Below are 14419 nucleotides of genomic sequence, written 5' to 3'. Positions count from 1 at the left end.
CCCCCCTGTTCCCATCCCTCTTTCCCTCCTCCCTCTGTTCTCCCCACTTCCTCAGGTCTCCCTTCCTCTCCTGACCTCAAGGTGGGAAGGTGACCTGGTAGCCAGGGCAGTCAGGAGGTCCACATCCTTTAACATGTTTATTGTGGTAAAATATGCATAACACAAAATTTACCATCTTAACGATTTTGAAGTGGCATTAAGTGCATTCACCTTGGTGTGCAATCATCACCACCGTCCGTGTCCAGAACTTTTTCATCTTCCCAAAGTGAAACTTCATACCCGTTAAAATATTTTTAAAGGACTTCCCTGGTGTTCTAGTGGTTAAGACTCTGTGCTTCCACTGCAGGGGGCGCGGGTTCAATCCCTGGTCCGGGAACTAAGATCCTGGATGCTAAGATCCCCAATGCTGCATGGCGTGGCCAAAAAAAAAAAAAATTTTTTTTTGTTAACTCATTGCTGGTATTGGAAATGAGATTTTACAGAAGTCTGTTTCCGGGCTCTCCTGAAAGCTTGGGAGCCCAGGCAGATGGGATCCGGGCGATGGCTGTAGCAAGTGGGCAGTCAGATACTGCAACCCCAGCACTCTGCACTGCCCACCATGGGCTCCCTCTGCATCCAGGCATTGGAAGTGGGGGGCAGAAGAGTTTGTGTCGGAGTGCTGTAATGATGGAAGGACTTGACCAGCAATTGCAGGTCTAGGGGACCGTGGGCCAAGGAATGCAGGTGGGGTCTGCAAGCTGGAAAAGTTAAGGAAGAGGATTCTCTCCCAGAGCCTCCACAAGGACACAGCCCTGCCAACATTGATGCTTGCCCCACTAGACCCATCTGGGGCTTCTGACTCCCAGGACCGTGAGAAAGTAACTGTTTTTTTAAGCTACTGAATTTGTGGTAATTTGTTAAAGCAGCAGTAGGAAATTAATACAGGCACTGTCATATTTTGTACTTTAACCAGTTTAATAGGTGGGTACTGTTATCTTATCGTGATTTAATTCGCATTTTTCCACTGGCTAACTGTGGTAGACATCTTTTCGTGTGCCTTTTGCCATCTATATATCTTTGGTGAAATGTCTGTCAAGTGTGTTGCTCATTTCCTAATTGGATTGATTGTTTTAATGTTAAGGTTTAAATTTTTAAAATATATTCTAGGTAAAAGTCCTTTGTTGGATATATGATTTGCAAATATTTTCTCCCAGTCTGTGATTAATCTTTTTATCCTTTTAGCATAGTCTTCCTCAGAGCAAAAGTTTTTAATGTTGATGAGGTTCAATTTATTAAAAATTTTTTTTATGAATCATGCTTTTGGTATCAAGTCTAAAAAAATCTTAATGTAGTCCTAAATCTCAAGGATTTTCTGTTTTTTTTCTAGAAGTTTTATAGTTTATGTTTTACATTTAAGTCCATGATCCATTTTGGGTTAGTTTTTGTATGCAGTGTGAGGTGTAGGCTGAGGTTCTTATTTTTACCCCCTGGTGGCTCCAGCACCATTTATTGAAAGGGCTATCATTCCTCCACTGAATTGCTTTTGCTCCTTCATCAAAAATTAATTGGACATAATTTCAGTGGATCTATTCTGGGTTCTCAGTTCTATTCCATTGAGTTATGTGTCTACCCCTCCATCAATACCACACTATCTTGAGTGCTGTAGCTATATGGTCAGCTTTGACATCGTGAAGCTTTTTCTCTTTTATACTTGTTTTGGTTATTCTAGGATCTTTCCCTTTTCATACAAATTTTAGAATAAGCCTGTCTAGACTACAAAAAGTCTCATTCGGATTTTGGTAAGAATTGCACTAAACCTTTAAATCAATTTAAGAAGAACTGACATCTTTACTATGTTAAATCTTCCAATCCATGAATGTGGTATGTCTCTCCAAGTATTTACATCGTTGATCTCTCCATCAGCATTTTGTAATTTTCTTCATATAGATTCTGCATGTGGTTTATTAGATTTGTACCTAAGTATTTTTTTAACATCTTTATTGTAGAGTATAATTGCTTTACAATGGTATGTTAGTTTTTGCTGTATAACAAAGTGAATCAGCTATATGTATACATATATCCCCATATCCCCTCCCTCTTGTGTCTTCCTCCCACCCTCCCTACCCCACCTCTCTAGGTGGTCACAAAGCACCGAGCTGATCTCCCTGTGCTATGCAGCTGCTTCCCACTAGCTATTTTACGTTTGGTAGTGTATATATGTCAATGACATATGTACTTAAACACTTTGTATTCTTTGGGTCAATTGTAAATGGTATTGCATCTTTTATTTTCCTTTCCTCATTCATTTTCAGTATATAGAAATGAAATTGGCTTTTTTTTTAACATCTTTACTGGAGTATAATTGCTTTACAATGTTGTGTTAGTTCCTGCTGTATAGCAAAGTGAATCAGCTATACATATACATATATCCCCATATTCCCTCCCTCTTGTGTCTCCCTCCCACCCTCCCTATCCCACCCCCTCTAGGTGGTCACAAAGCACTGAGCTGACCTCCCGTGCTATGCGGCTGCTTCCCACTAGCTATCTATTTTACATTCGGTAGTGTATACATTCCATGCCACTCTCTCACTTCATCCCAGCTTACTCTTCCCCCTCCCCGTGTCCTCAGGTCCATTCTCTATGTCTGCGTGTTTATTCCTCTCCAGCATTTATTGTTTTTTTTAAAACCTTTTTTTTTTTTTTTTTTTTTTTAGATTCCATAGATATGTGTTAGCATACGGTATTTGTTTTTCTCTACAACTCTGTTTCTTTAATGGTTAGGGGACTATTCAGGTTATTATTTCATCTTGTCTGAGTTTTGGTAGTTTGTAATTTTTGAGAAATTGGTCCATGTCTTCTGAGTTGTCAAATTTATGTGTATAAAAGTATTCATAGCATCCTCTCATGATCCTTTTAATGCTTGTAGGATCTGTTGTGATATCCTCTGTTTCATTTTCGATATTGGTAATGTGTGTCTTTTCTCTTTTTATCTTGTCAATCTTAGTAGAGTTTTATTAATTTTATTGATTTTTTTTTAAGAATCAGTTTTTTACTTCATTTATTTTCTCTGTAGTCTTTGTGTTTTTTATTTTGTTTATTTCTGCTCTTACTCTTTGTATTTTCTTCCCCTTCCTTTGGGTTTATTTTTCTCTTCTTTTTACTGGTTTCTTGAGGTAGGAGCTTAGGTAATTAATTTGCAGTTTTTCCTCTTTCCTAATGTACACATAATGCTATAAATTTCCCTCTCAGTGCTGCTTTAGCTGCATCCAACAACTTTTTTTAAAATTCAGTTTTCTATGTCTTACTTTTCTTTGAGACTTCCTCTTTCAGATATGTTATTAAATTTCCAAGCAAGTGTTTGTAGAGTTTCCTACAAACTCTTGTCTTTCTACTGATTTCTGCTTTAAATCCATTATTGTCAGAGGGTATACTCTGTGTGATTCAATTCCTTTAAGCTTGTTAAAGTTTGTTTTATGACCCAGGATATGGTCTATCTTGGTGGGTGTCAGTGGGCACTTGAAAAGAATGTGTATTCTGCTGTTGTTGGGTGTAGAGTGCGTTCTATAAGTATTAATTCCTGTTGGTTGATGGTGTTGTTCACTTCTTATATCCTTGTCCATTTGGTAGTTTTATCAATTGCTGAGAGTCCTCAACTTTTTTTTTTTTTTTTTTTTTCAGCTGTGCCATGTGGCTTGTGGGATCCTAGTTCCCCGACCAGGGATTGAATGTGTGTCCTTGGCAGTGAAAGTGTAGAGCCCTAACCACTGGACTGCCAGGGAATTCCCTGAGAGTCCCCAACTTTAATTCTGGATTTTTCAATTTCTCCTTTCAGCTCTACCAGTTTTGCTTCATGCATTTTGAAGCTCTGTTGTTTGATACGTACACACTTAAGATTGCTATACCTATTTGGTAGATATTTTTATCATTAGGTAAAGTCCATCTCTGTCCCTAGTAATTTTCTATGCTGTGAATACTGCTTTATCTCAATATAGCCACTCCTGCTATATTAATATAAATCATAAAAATAATAAAAAGCATATGTTTTGATTAATGTTTACATGGTATACTTTTCCCATCCATTTATTTTCATTCTATTTTGAACTGAGTTCCTTATAGACAGAATGTAGTTGGGGCATGTTTTTTTTATCCATTCTACCAATCTCTGTCTCTTAATTGGTGTATTTAGACCATATATAATTATTGGTATGTTAGGCTTTTATTTGTTATTTAAATTTTCTGTTTTTTCCCTTTGTTTCTCATTCCTCTGTTTCTTTTTCCTTGGCTTTCTTTGGATTTCTTGAACCTTTTTTAATAATTCCACTCTGATTTATTTGTAACATTTTTTAGTATATTGCCTTGCATACTTTTATTTAGTGATTGCACTAGGTATTTCCATATACATATATAACTGGTCACAGTCCATTGGTGTTGACATTTTATCACTTTGAGTGAGTGTAGACATTTTTGTTAATGTCTCTTTATCCTTCCAAATTTTAAAATACAACTGTCTTCAGTATTTCCTTTATGTTGAGGAGCCACATTAGATGGTATTAGGATTTTTGCTTTAGCCATAAAATATGATTAAAGAAATTCATGAAGTGAAGTAGTCTATTGTGTTCATCTTTATTTACTTTTTGGCCACACCACGTGGCTTATAGGATCTTAGTTCCCTGACCAGGGATCTAACCTGGCCCCTGGCAGTGGAAGCACAGAGTCCTAACCACTGGACCACCAGGGAATTCCCTGTTTATCTTTATATTTGTCCTTCCATTGTTCTTTTCTTGAAGAAGTTTCCAGCCTTCTTTTGTTATTATTTTCTATTTGGAGAGCTTCCTTTAGCGATTCTTTAAAGATAAGTCTGATAGCAACAAATTCTCTTAGTTTTTCTTCATCTAGGAATATCTTTATTTCCCCTGCATTCCTGAAGGATAATTTCGCTGGATTTTGCAATTGACTATTCTTTTCTTTCTGCACTTGAAAAATATTGTGCCACTCACCTCTGACCACCAGGGTTTCAGGTGAGAAATCTGCTGTCATTTGAATGGTATTCCTCTGTTATAAATATATCGTTTCTGTCTGGCTATTATTAAGATTTTCTTCTTTGCTTTTAGCTTTCAGAAGTTTAATCATGATGTGTCTTGGTGTGGGTCTCTTTAGGTTTTTCCTATTTAGGGTTTTCTCAGCTTCTTGAATCTGTACATTTATGTCTTTTGTAAGAATTGGGATTTTTTAAAAGACCTTATTTAATTACTTTTTCACCCCCTCATTCTTTCTCCCTGCCTTCTGAGATGATATGAATGATATGATATGAATGTTGGATCTTGTGTCATTGTCCCATAGATCTGTGAGGCTCTGTTCATTTTATTTTTCAGTCTGTTTTCCTCCTGTTGTTCAGAACGAGTAAATTCTATTGATCTTTCTTCAAGTTTACTGATTCTATATCCTCTGTCATCTCCAGTCTACTAGAGAGTTCATCCAGCAAAGTTTTTAATTTGGTTAGTATATTTTTCAGTTCTATCATTTTTTTGTTTTTTAATAAGTTTATTTATTTTATTTGTTTATTTTTGCTTCGTTTCCACGTGTGGGCTTTCTCTAGTTGCGGTGAATGGGAGCTACTCTTCGTTGCAGTGCATGGGCTTCTCATTGTGGTGGCTTCTCTTGCTGCAGAGCATGGGCTCTAGGTGCACGGCCTTCAGTAGTTGTGGCGCCTGGGCTCAGTAGTTGTAGCACGTGGGCTCTAGAGCGCAGCCTCAGTAGTTGTGGTGCATGGGCTTAGTTGCTTCGCGACATGTGGGATCTTCCTGGGCCAGGGCTCGAACCTGTGTCCCCTGCATTACCAGGCGGATTCTTAACCACTCCACCACCAGGGAAGTCCCCTATACTTTTTACTTTATAGAAAATATTTATTTTTTAAAAATTTATTTTATTTAAATTAAAAAAAAATTTCTCCAACCCCTAACCCCACCTCTGGCAACCAACAATCTGTTCTCTGTATCTATGAGCTTTTTTTTGTTTAAAAGGTTCCACTTATAAGAGACAGTATATGGTATTTGTCTTCCTCTGTCTGACTTATTTCACTTAGCATAATGCCTTTGCGGTCCATCCATGTTGTCACAAATGGCAAGATGTCATTCTTTTTTATGGCTGACTAATATTCCATTGTATGTGTATACCACAATTTCTTTATCCATTCATCCAGCAATGGGTATTTAGGTTGTTTCCATGTCTTGGCTACTGTAAATAATGCTGCAATGAATATGAGGGAACATATATCTTTTTGAGTTAATGTTTTCATTTTCTTTGGATAAATACCTAGAAGTGGAATTGCTGGATTGTATGGTACTTCTATTTTTAATTTTTTGAGAAGTTTTCATACTGTTTTCAATAGTAGCTGTACCAACTTACATTCCTACCAACAGTGCACAGGAGTTCCCCTTTCTCCACATTCTTGCCAACACTTGTGTTTCTCCTCTTTTTGATAGTAGCCTTTCTAACGGGTGTGAGGTGATAGCTCATTGTGGTTTTGATATACATTTCCCTGCTGATTAGTGATGTTGAGCACCTTTTCATGTACCTATTGGCCATCTGTATGTATTCTTTGAAAAATGTCTATTCAGATCTGCCCATTTTTAAATTGAAGTTTTAAATTTTTATTGTTTATTTATTTTTTATTGCTGTTGAGTTGTGAGTTCTATATGTATTTTGGATATTAACCCCTTATCAGACATTTGACTTGCAGATATTTTCTGCCATTCAGTAGGTTGCCTTTTCATTTTGTTGATGGCTTCCTTTGCTTTGCAGAAGCTTTTTAGTTTGATGTAGTCCTGGTTCCAGTTCAAGACTGTGACTTAGGAAGATCCTAAACTCCCCTCCTCCCACAGAAACTCTGACTCTACAACTATATATGGAACAATTTCCCCTTAGAGAAACCTAAGGGCTGGCTGAGTGATAACTGTACTCAGCAAATGAGAAGAAAACCACATTGAAGTGGGTAGGAGCAGCTGGGAAGGAACTCAAAACCTGGAACTTCTCTCTGATGAGAGGTGCCCACATCAGGCACCCCAACTTTTAAGACATGCACTTGAAAGACGAGCCCCTAAAACATTTAACTTTGAAGACCAATGGGACTAACACCCCTAGACCCACAAGACTGTAATGATATGAGTGGAGACTCTTATAAAGGGCTGGTGCACTTGGACCCACACACTCTAGGGCCCAGCTCACAGGCAGCCAATCACACCCAGACTTAGAGTGAAGAAGGCGCATCTGCTTATATTAAAGCATTGGCCTGAGAGGCAGGCATCTAACTTAACACACACATCTAAGAGCCTGCTAGAACACTTTCTGGGGATGGAGACTGGTGGCGCTTTGTGCTTTCCCTTTGCCATGCTCCAGAGCACCAGTATCTCCTGGAAGGGAACTTCTACACACATCTGATTTTTGTGGCTGCTGCCGAGGGGATGCCTCTTGATCACCTGGCTCTGGAGGTCAGAAGAGCTTGCATTCCTCATCCCATAGGACTGTAATAACTGGCGTCACCCAGAAAGGAGCTAGCTCATACCCTTGTCTGGTGCCCTGATTTTTGTGACTGCTTCCAGGGGACACATCTATTGATACGTTGCCTGGCCTTGGTGGCCAGTGGGGCATACACTCGTGGGTCTCACAGGACTGTAAGCAATGGAGAAAGAGTTCTTAAACAGCCATCCTCAGGCACAGCAAGAAGTAACAGACCCAGGAGCTTTGTCTTTCTATGAAGAAGGCCTGTTGGCTAATCATCATGACTGAGGCCTGAGGGGCAGGCTTCTAATTAGGTATGCATTTAGGGGCTAATTATAATCTTTTCTAGAGACCTCGGAGGATGGATGTTATCTTTCTGCTTATCCTCTGCCATGCTACAGAGTGCCGTGTCTTCTGGAGGGTATCTTTACCTGCATTGGTGCTCTGTTATTTTTGTGTGGTGCCCATTTTTCGGTGGCGGCCACCCAGGAAACACCCCTTGATCACCTGGTTCTGAGGACCAGGAGGGCTTGCATTCCTGAGTCCCACAGGACTGTGGCAATTGGAGAGATGGTTCTTGGCAGGCTGCCACCCCCCGGGGCACAGTGGACTGAGGCATACCCTCCAGTCTTTCTGTGAAGAAGCCTTCTTTGCTTATCTTAGAGCATCAGCTTGAGGGGCAGACTTCAGGTTTGGCCCACAGTTAGTGGCTTATAGAGCCACTCTCGAGGCGTGTAGGCTGTTGACACCATCTTGGCACTCTCCACCTGCCTTGCTCCAGCTCACTGGTATCACCAAGAAAAGAGCTTTGCTCATCAGGAGCCCTGATTTTTGTAACTGTGGCCCAGGGGATAACTCCAGATCACCTGGCTCTGGTGGCTAGCAGGGCTTACGCTTACAGTTCCACAGAACTGTGTGTATTTGCATACTTTAAAAGCTGCTGCCTGAAGGTCGGACTTCCAGTCAGCATGAGCATGAATCTAGGTACTGAGATCCTCTTCTTTGGGACATTGACAGGTCTTGGCACATTCTTAACTACTGGGAGCTATTAAAAATAGAATAGGCTTTTGGGACAAGTACAAAATTTGAGGGAGAATCAAGAGTTGGGGCAGGGTTGAACATGTTTTATCTTCTAGACAAGGTTACTCCTTCAAGACTGGGAGAGGTGGTGGTTTCATCTACTGGATAGAAACCTACACAAAGAGTCAAGCAAAATGAAGAAACAGAGGAATAGTTTCCAAATGAAAGAACAAAATAAAAACCCCAGAAAAAAACTTTAGTGAAATAATTAAATGATATTTAATTATTTACCTGATAATTTTCCTGGTAAAGGGTCCAAAGTAATTGTCATAAAGATGCTCACTGAACTAGGGAGAAGAATGGGTAGACACAGTGAGAACTTCAACAAAGAGATGGAAAATATAAGGAAGTACCAGATAGGAGTAACAGAGCTGAAGAATACAGTAACTAAACTGAAAAATACACCAGAGGGTTCAACAGCAGACTAGATGAAGCAGAAAAAACAATCCATCAACTTGAGGACAGGGCAGTGGAACTCACCCAATTACAGCAGGAAAAAGGAAAAAGAATGAAAAGAGTGAAGGTACCTTGAGGGAATTGTGGGACAACACCAAATGGACTAACATTTGCATTATAGGAGGCCCAGAAGGTGAAGAGAGAGAGAAAGGGGCAGAAATCTTATTGGAAGAAATAATGATGAAAACTTCCCTAACTTGGGTAAGGAAACAAACATCTGGAGCCAGGAAGCCAAAGACTACCAAAAGAGAGGAGTCCAAAGAGACCCACACCAAGCACACTATAATTAAAGTGTCAAAAGTTAAAGACGAGAGAATTTTAAAAGCAGCAAGAGAAAAACAACTTGTTGCATACAAGGGAACCCCCATGAAACCGTCATCAGATTTTTGTTCTTTAGCATACACTTTGCAGGCCAGAAGGGAGTGGCATGATATATTCAAAGTGAAGAAAGAAAAAATAAACTTCCAACCAGGAATACTGTACCCAGCAAAGTTACCATTCAGAATTGAAGGAGAGATAAAAGAGTTTTATGGGCAAGCAAAGCTAAAGGAGTTCATCACCACTAAACCACCCTTACAAGAAATGTTAAAGAACCTTCTTTAAGCTGAAAGAAAGGCTGCTAAGTAGTAACAAGGGCACATATGAAAGTATAAATCTCATTTGTAAAGGTAAATATACAGTAAAGGTAGTGGTTTGATTACTTATAAAGCTAGTATGATGATTAAAAGACAAAAGTGGTAATAATGAGTATAGTAATTAGCTAAGGGATACATAAGATAAATATATGTAAAATGTGACATCAAAAGCATTAAGCAGGGGGTGGAGAGGAGTAAAAATGTTGAGTTTTGGAATGGGCTCAAACATAAGTTATTATCAACTTAAAATAGACTCTTATAGTTATGAGTTGTTGTATGTAAGCCCCATATAACCAGAAAGCAAAAACCTACAGTAAATGCACAAAAGATAAAGAGAGAGGAATATAAGCATACCACAAAAGAAATCAAGTCACACAGGAAGAGGAAGAAGGAGGAAAAGAAGAGGAAAGAGAAGAAGAAAGGAAGAGAGAGGAACTATAAAAATAACCAGAAAACAATTAGCAAAATGGCAGTAAGCATATACCTATCAATAATTACCCTAAATGTAAGTGGGCTAAATTCTTCAATCAAAAGATTTAGAGTGGGGCTTCCCTGGTGGCGCAGTGGTTGAGAGTCCGCCTGCCGACGCAGGGGACACGGGTTCGTGCCCCAGTCCGGGAGGATCCCACATGCCGCGGAGCGGCTGGGCCCGTGAGCCATGGCCACTGGGCCTGCGCGTCCAGAGCCTGTGCTCCGCAAGGGGGGAGGCCACAAGAGTGAGAGGCCCACGTACCGCAAAAAAAAAAAAAAAAAAAAAAAAAAAAAAAAGGTTTAGAGTGGCTGAATGGATTAAAAAAAACAAGACCCATCTATAGGCTACCTACAAGAGACTCACTTTAAATGTAAGGACACACAGACTGAAAGTGAAGAGATGAAAAAAGATATCCCATGCAAATGGAAACCAAAGGAAAGCTGGAATAGCTATACTTATATCAGAGAAAACAGACAATAAAAGACTGTAATGAGAGATAAAGAAGGGTGTTACATAATGATAAAGGGGTCAGTCCAACAAGGGGCTATAACATTTATGTATGCACTGAATGTGGAAGCACCTAAATATGTAAAGTAAATATTAACAGGCCTAAAGGGGGGAATAGACAGCAACACAATAGTTGTAGGGGACTTTAATATCCCACTTACATCCAGACAGAAAATCAATAAAGAAACATTGGTCTCAAACAACATGTTAGAGCAGATGGACTTAACAGATATTTATAGAACAATCCATCCAAAAGCAACAGAACACACATTCTTCTTAGGTGCACATGGAACATTTTACAAGATAGCTTGTATGTTAGACTGCAAAGCAAGACTTAATAAATTTAAGAGAATTGAAATCATATAAGCATCTTTTCTGACCACAATGATATGAAACTAGAAATTAATTACACAAAGAAAACTGGAAAATTCATAAATATGTGGAGATTAAACAACATGCTACTGAACAATCAATGGGTTGAAGAAGAAATCAAAAAATACCTTGAGACAAATTAAAACAAAAATGTAACATACCAAAATTGATGGGATGCCGTAAAAACAGTTCTAAGAGGGAAGTGTTTTTTTTAAAATACATTTAATTAAACAAATATTTATTAAGCACCTACTTTGTGCCAGGCACTGTGTCAGGCACCCTCACTGCATGCTGTCCACACAGCATGGTAATCTCAGAAATTAAAACCAAGAAAAGGAAAGTTGTCACAACCCTACAAACTGGGGGCGGGTGGAAGGCAGGCAGAGTGCATATAGGCGATTCCCGTGCCAGAAAACACACCCACCAGAAACTTGTTTTCTTTCTCGGGACAAGTTTCTGCTAAGTGGTTGTTCTAAAGCATCTCTGTATATACTGAGAGGGAAGTTGCTGTCGCCACACCCCCATACACTGAGGCTTGATGGACATTCGAATACTATGAATGTTACTCAAAAACAGGAGGTGGAAAGGGTATTTATATTTGGATTAGAAAATACTCTTTCAGTTCATATGGTTGCAACAGCCCTTAAGAAAGATATAAACATCCCTGCCCTGACTGCATAAACGTTTAAGGTAGACCTAGTTCTGGATTCCTGAGTCAGAATTGTCCAGTTCTCTGCAAACTTGCAAGGCCAGAGAAGCGAGAGGAGATTTCTGTTCTGGAGAGGAGAGAGTGGACGGCATCCCTGGTTTGGAAACACGCCAACCTGCCCCTGCATTTACAGAAGCAACGCGAATGGGAGGACATCCTAGTGCTACTCTGTCTCACGCACACACTGGGGACTCAGGACTGGCCCTAGTGGTTGGCGCCCAGCATGGAGAGGCCCCTGCGGAAGTTGTGCAGGTCGTCAGTATTCCCATCCAGCACCTCCCAGAAGCCCTTCAGCTCTACCTTCAAGTGGCGCTGTCGGTACTTACTCTTCTCAATGTCCGTCTTCAGAGAACACACGTTGTCTTCTAGGTTCTGACTGTCTGCTGCCTCTAATTTCTCAGCGATGTATTCACACTCTGACCTGAGTTGTGGAATGATTTCACTTTGTTTTTGGAGGTCTTTCAACTTCGTCTCCTTTTCTCAGAGTTCTGATTCCAGCTCCTCAACTCTTCTCTTCAACTGGATAGTCTTCTCCTTCTCTCTGTTTATCTCACTGCATTGCTCTTCCAGCTCATCAAATCTTGTTCCGGAGCTGGTCGTTCTCATCGTGGCAGAGGGAGAACTGCCCCTTCCGCTGCTCCACGCTGGCTGCTGAGTCCTGTAGTGCCGTGGTCAGCTGGGTGTTGCTAGGAGGGAAGTTTATAGCAATAGATGTCTATCTCAAGAAACAAAAAAAAAGTCTCAAACAACCTAACTTTATACCTCAAGGAGCAAGAAAAAGAAGAACAAAGATGAAAGTTTGTAGAAGGAAGGAAATAACAAAGATTAGAGTAGAAATAAGTGAAATAGAGACTAAAGAGACAATAGAAAAGATCGATGAAACTGAGATCTGGTTCTTTGAAAAGATAAAATTGACAAACCTTTAGCTAGACTTACCAAGATAAACAGAGAGAATACATAAAATAAATAAAATCAGAAATGAAAGAGGAATGAACAATTATACACCAAAAAATTGGACAACCTAGAAAAAATGGATAAATTCCTAGCAACATACAACCTACCAAGACTTAATCATGATGAAATAGAAAATCTTAACAGACTGATTACTAGTAAGGAGATTGAATCCATAATCAAAAATCTCCTAACAAACAGAAGTCCAGAACCAGATGGCTTCACTGGTGAATTCTACCAAACATTCAAAGAAGAATTGATACCAATCCTCTTCAAACTCTTCCAAAAAACAGAAGAGGAGCGAACTCTCCCAAACTCATCTTATGAGGCTAGCAATATCCTGATACCAGAACCAGCTGAGGATGCCACAAGAAAAGAAAATTCCAGGCCAATATCCTTGAAGAACATAGATGCAAAAATTCTTAACAAAATATTAACAAACTGAATTCAACAATCCATTAAAATGATCATACACCATGGTCCAGTGGGGTTCATTCCAGGGATGCAAAGGTGGTTCAACATCTGCAAATCAGTCAAGGTAATACATTAACAAAAGGAAGGATAAAAACCATATGATCATCTCAGTAGATTCAGAAAAAGCATTTAACAAGATTCAACATCCATTTCTGATAAAAACTCAACAATTGTAGGTACAATTTTTGCTTTGTAGAAAATATTTTTCTTTATAGAGAATTTTTTAATAAAAAAACAAAACTTCTTTGCTGAGACTTTCCCTTTCTTCATTTTTTTCAAGAAAGTTTGTAATTGCTTATTGAAGCATTTTTATGATGGCTGCTCCAAAATTCTTGCCCCATACTTGCAACTGCCCGTTTAGCTTCGCATTGCCCTCAGTTGGTTGTCTTTTCTCATTCAAATTGTGGTTTTCCTTGTTCTTGGTATGACGAAGGATTTTCAACTGTATCCTGGATATTTTGGTTATTATGTTATGGGTCTTAATCTTATTTAACTCCTCTATTTTTGCAGGAAGTCACCCTTTTCAGGTTTAATGTATACTTTCAGGCCTACTTTTATGGGTTAGGGTTCCAAGGTTTAGTTTTTGGAGTTCTTGCATGGCAGCGCGGCCTGTGAGGCCGGCGTGCTTCCACTGGGCCTGGGGCTCTGCATGGCACTGGCTGGAGGTGGAGAGACTCAGGGCTCCATGACAGTTTCTCCCTTAGGTGTCTGGTGGGGGAGCCCACAGCACCAGCTCTGTTGGGCCTCCCCTCTCCCATCCTTTGGCCCGAGGGGAGCCTTTCCTGTTGTCTGCCTGTTTTGTCGATGCCTAGTGGCGATTCAGATTGCAGGCCCCTGCGCCAGCCCTGGCTATGTGGGAGATAAAAAGCAATGCCGGGACATACACCATGTTCTCAAGTCCCGTGGCCCCAGCCTGCCTGACTTCTTTCCAGCTTTCAGGATCCTTTACTGGGCATCTGCTGGATTATGTCCAGGGAGGAGGAACTGGAAAAGGGAGTCCACGCCATCCATCCTGTTCTGCAACTGGAAGTCCATTTCCGGGAGGTTTTACCATCACAATATTTTCTCTCTAAAACAAGGAGCCATGATGGCTCCTAGATGACAGCTTGGCAGATGGCAACCCACACAAATGGCACTGGGGCTTGAGGCTGCCGGAAGGTTCCCATCATTGTGAGGGGCGGAGAGAAGGCAGGCAGAGGGGAGCTGGGAGAGGGGTGCGAGGAAGTGGTCCAGATCATCCTGCAGCTACCCAGCCTGCTGTGACCCCGGCCCCACAGAGCCCCCCCC

General features: G+C 40.2%; 1 pseudogene; it reads right to left on the bottom strand.

Annotated features, from left to right (window-relative positions):
• Positions 1–11911: 11911 nt before the first annotated feature.
• The window catches only part of LOC103082797 (homer protein homolog 2 pseudogene), a 16619-nt pseudogene continuing 14111 nt past the window's right edge, over positions 11912–14419 (bottom strand).

The sequence above is a fragment of the Lipotes vexillifer genome, unplaced genomic scaffold, assembly GCF_000442215.2.
Source record: "Lipotes vexillifer unplaced genomic scaffold, Lipotes_vexillifer_v1.1 scaffold1359, whole genome shotgun sequence".
NCBI classification, from domain to species: Eukaryota; Metazoa; Chordata; class Mammalia; order Artiodactyla; family Lipotidae; genus Lipotes; species Lipotes vexillifer.
This window is presented reverse-complemented; position numbering and strand designations above follow the sequence as displayed.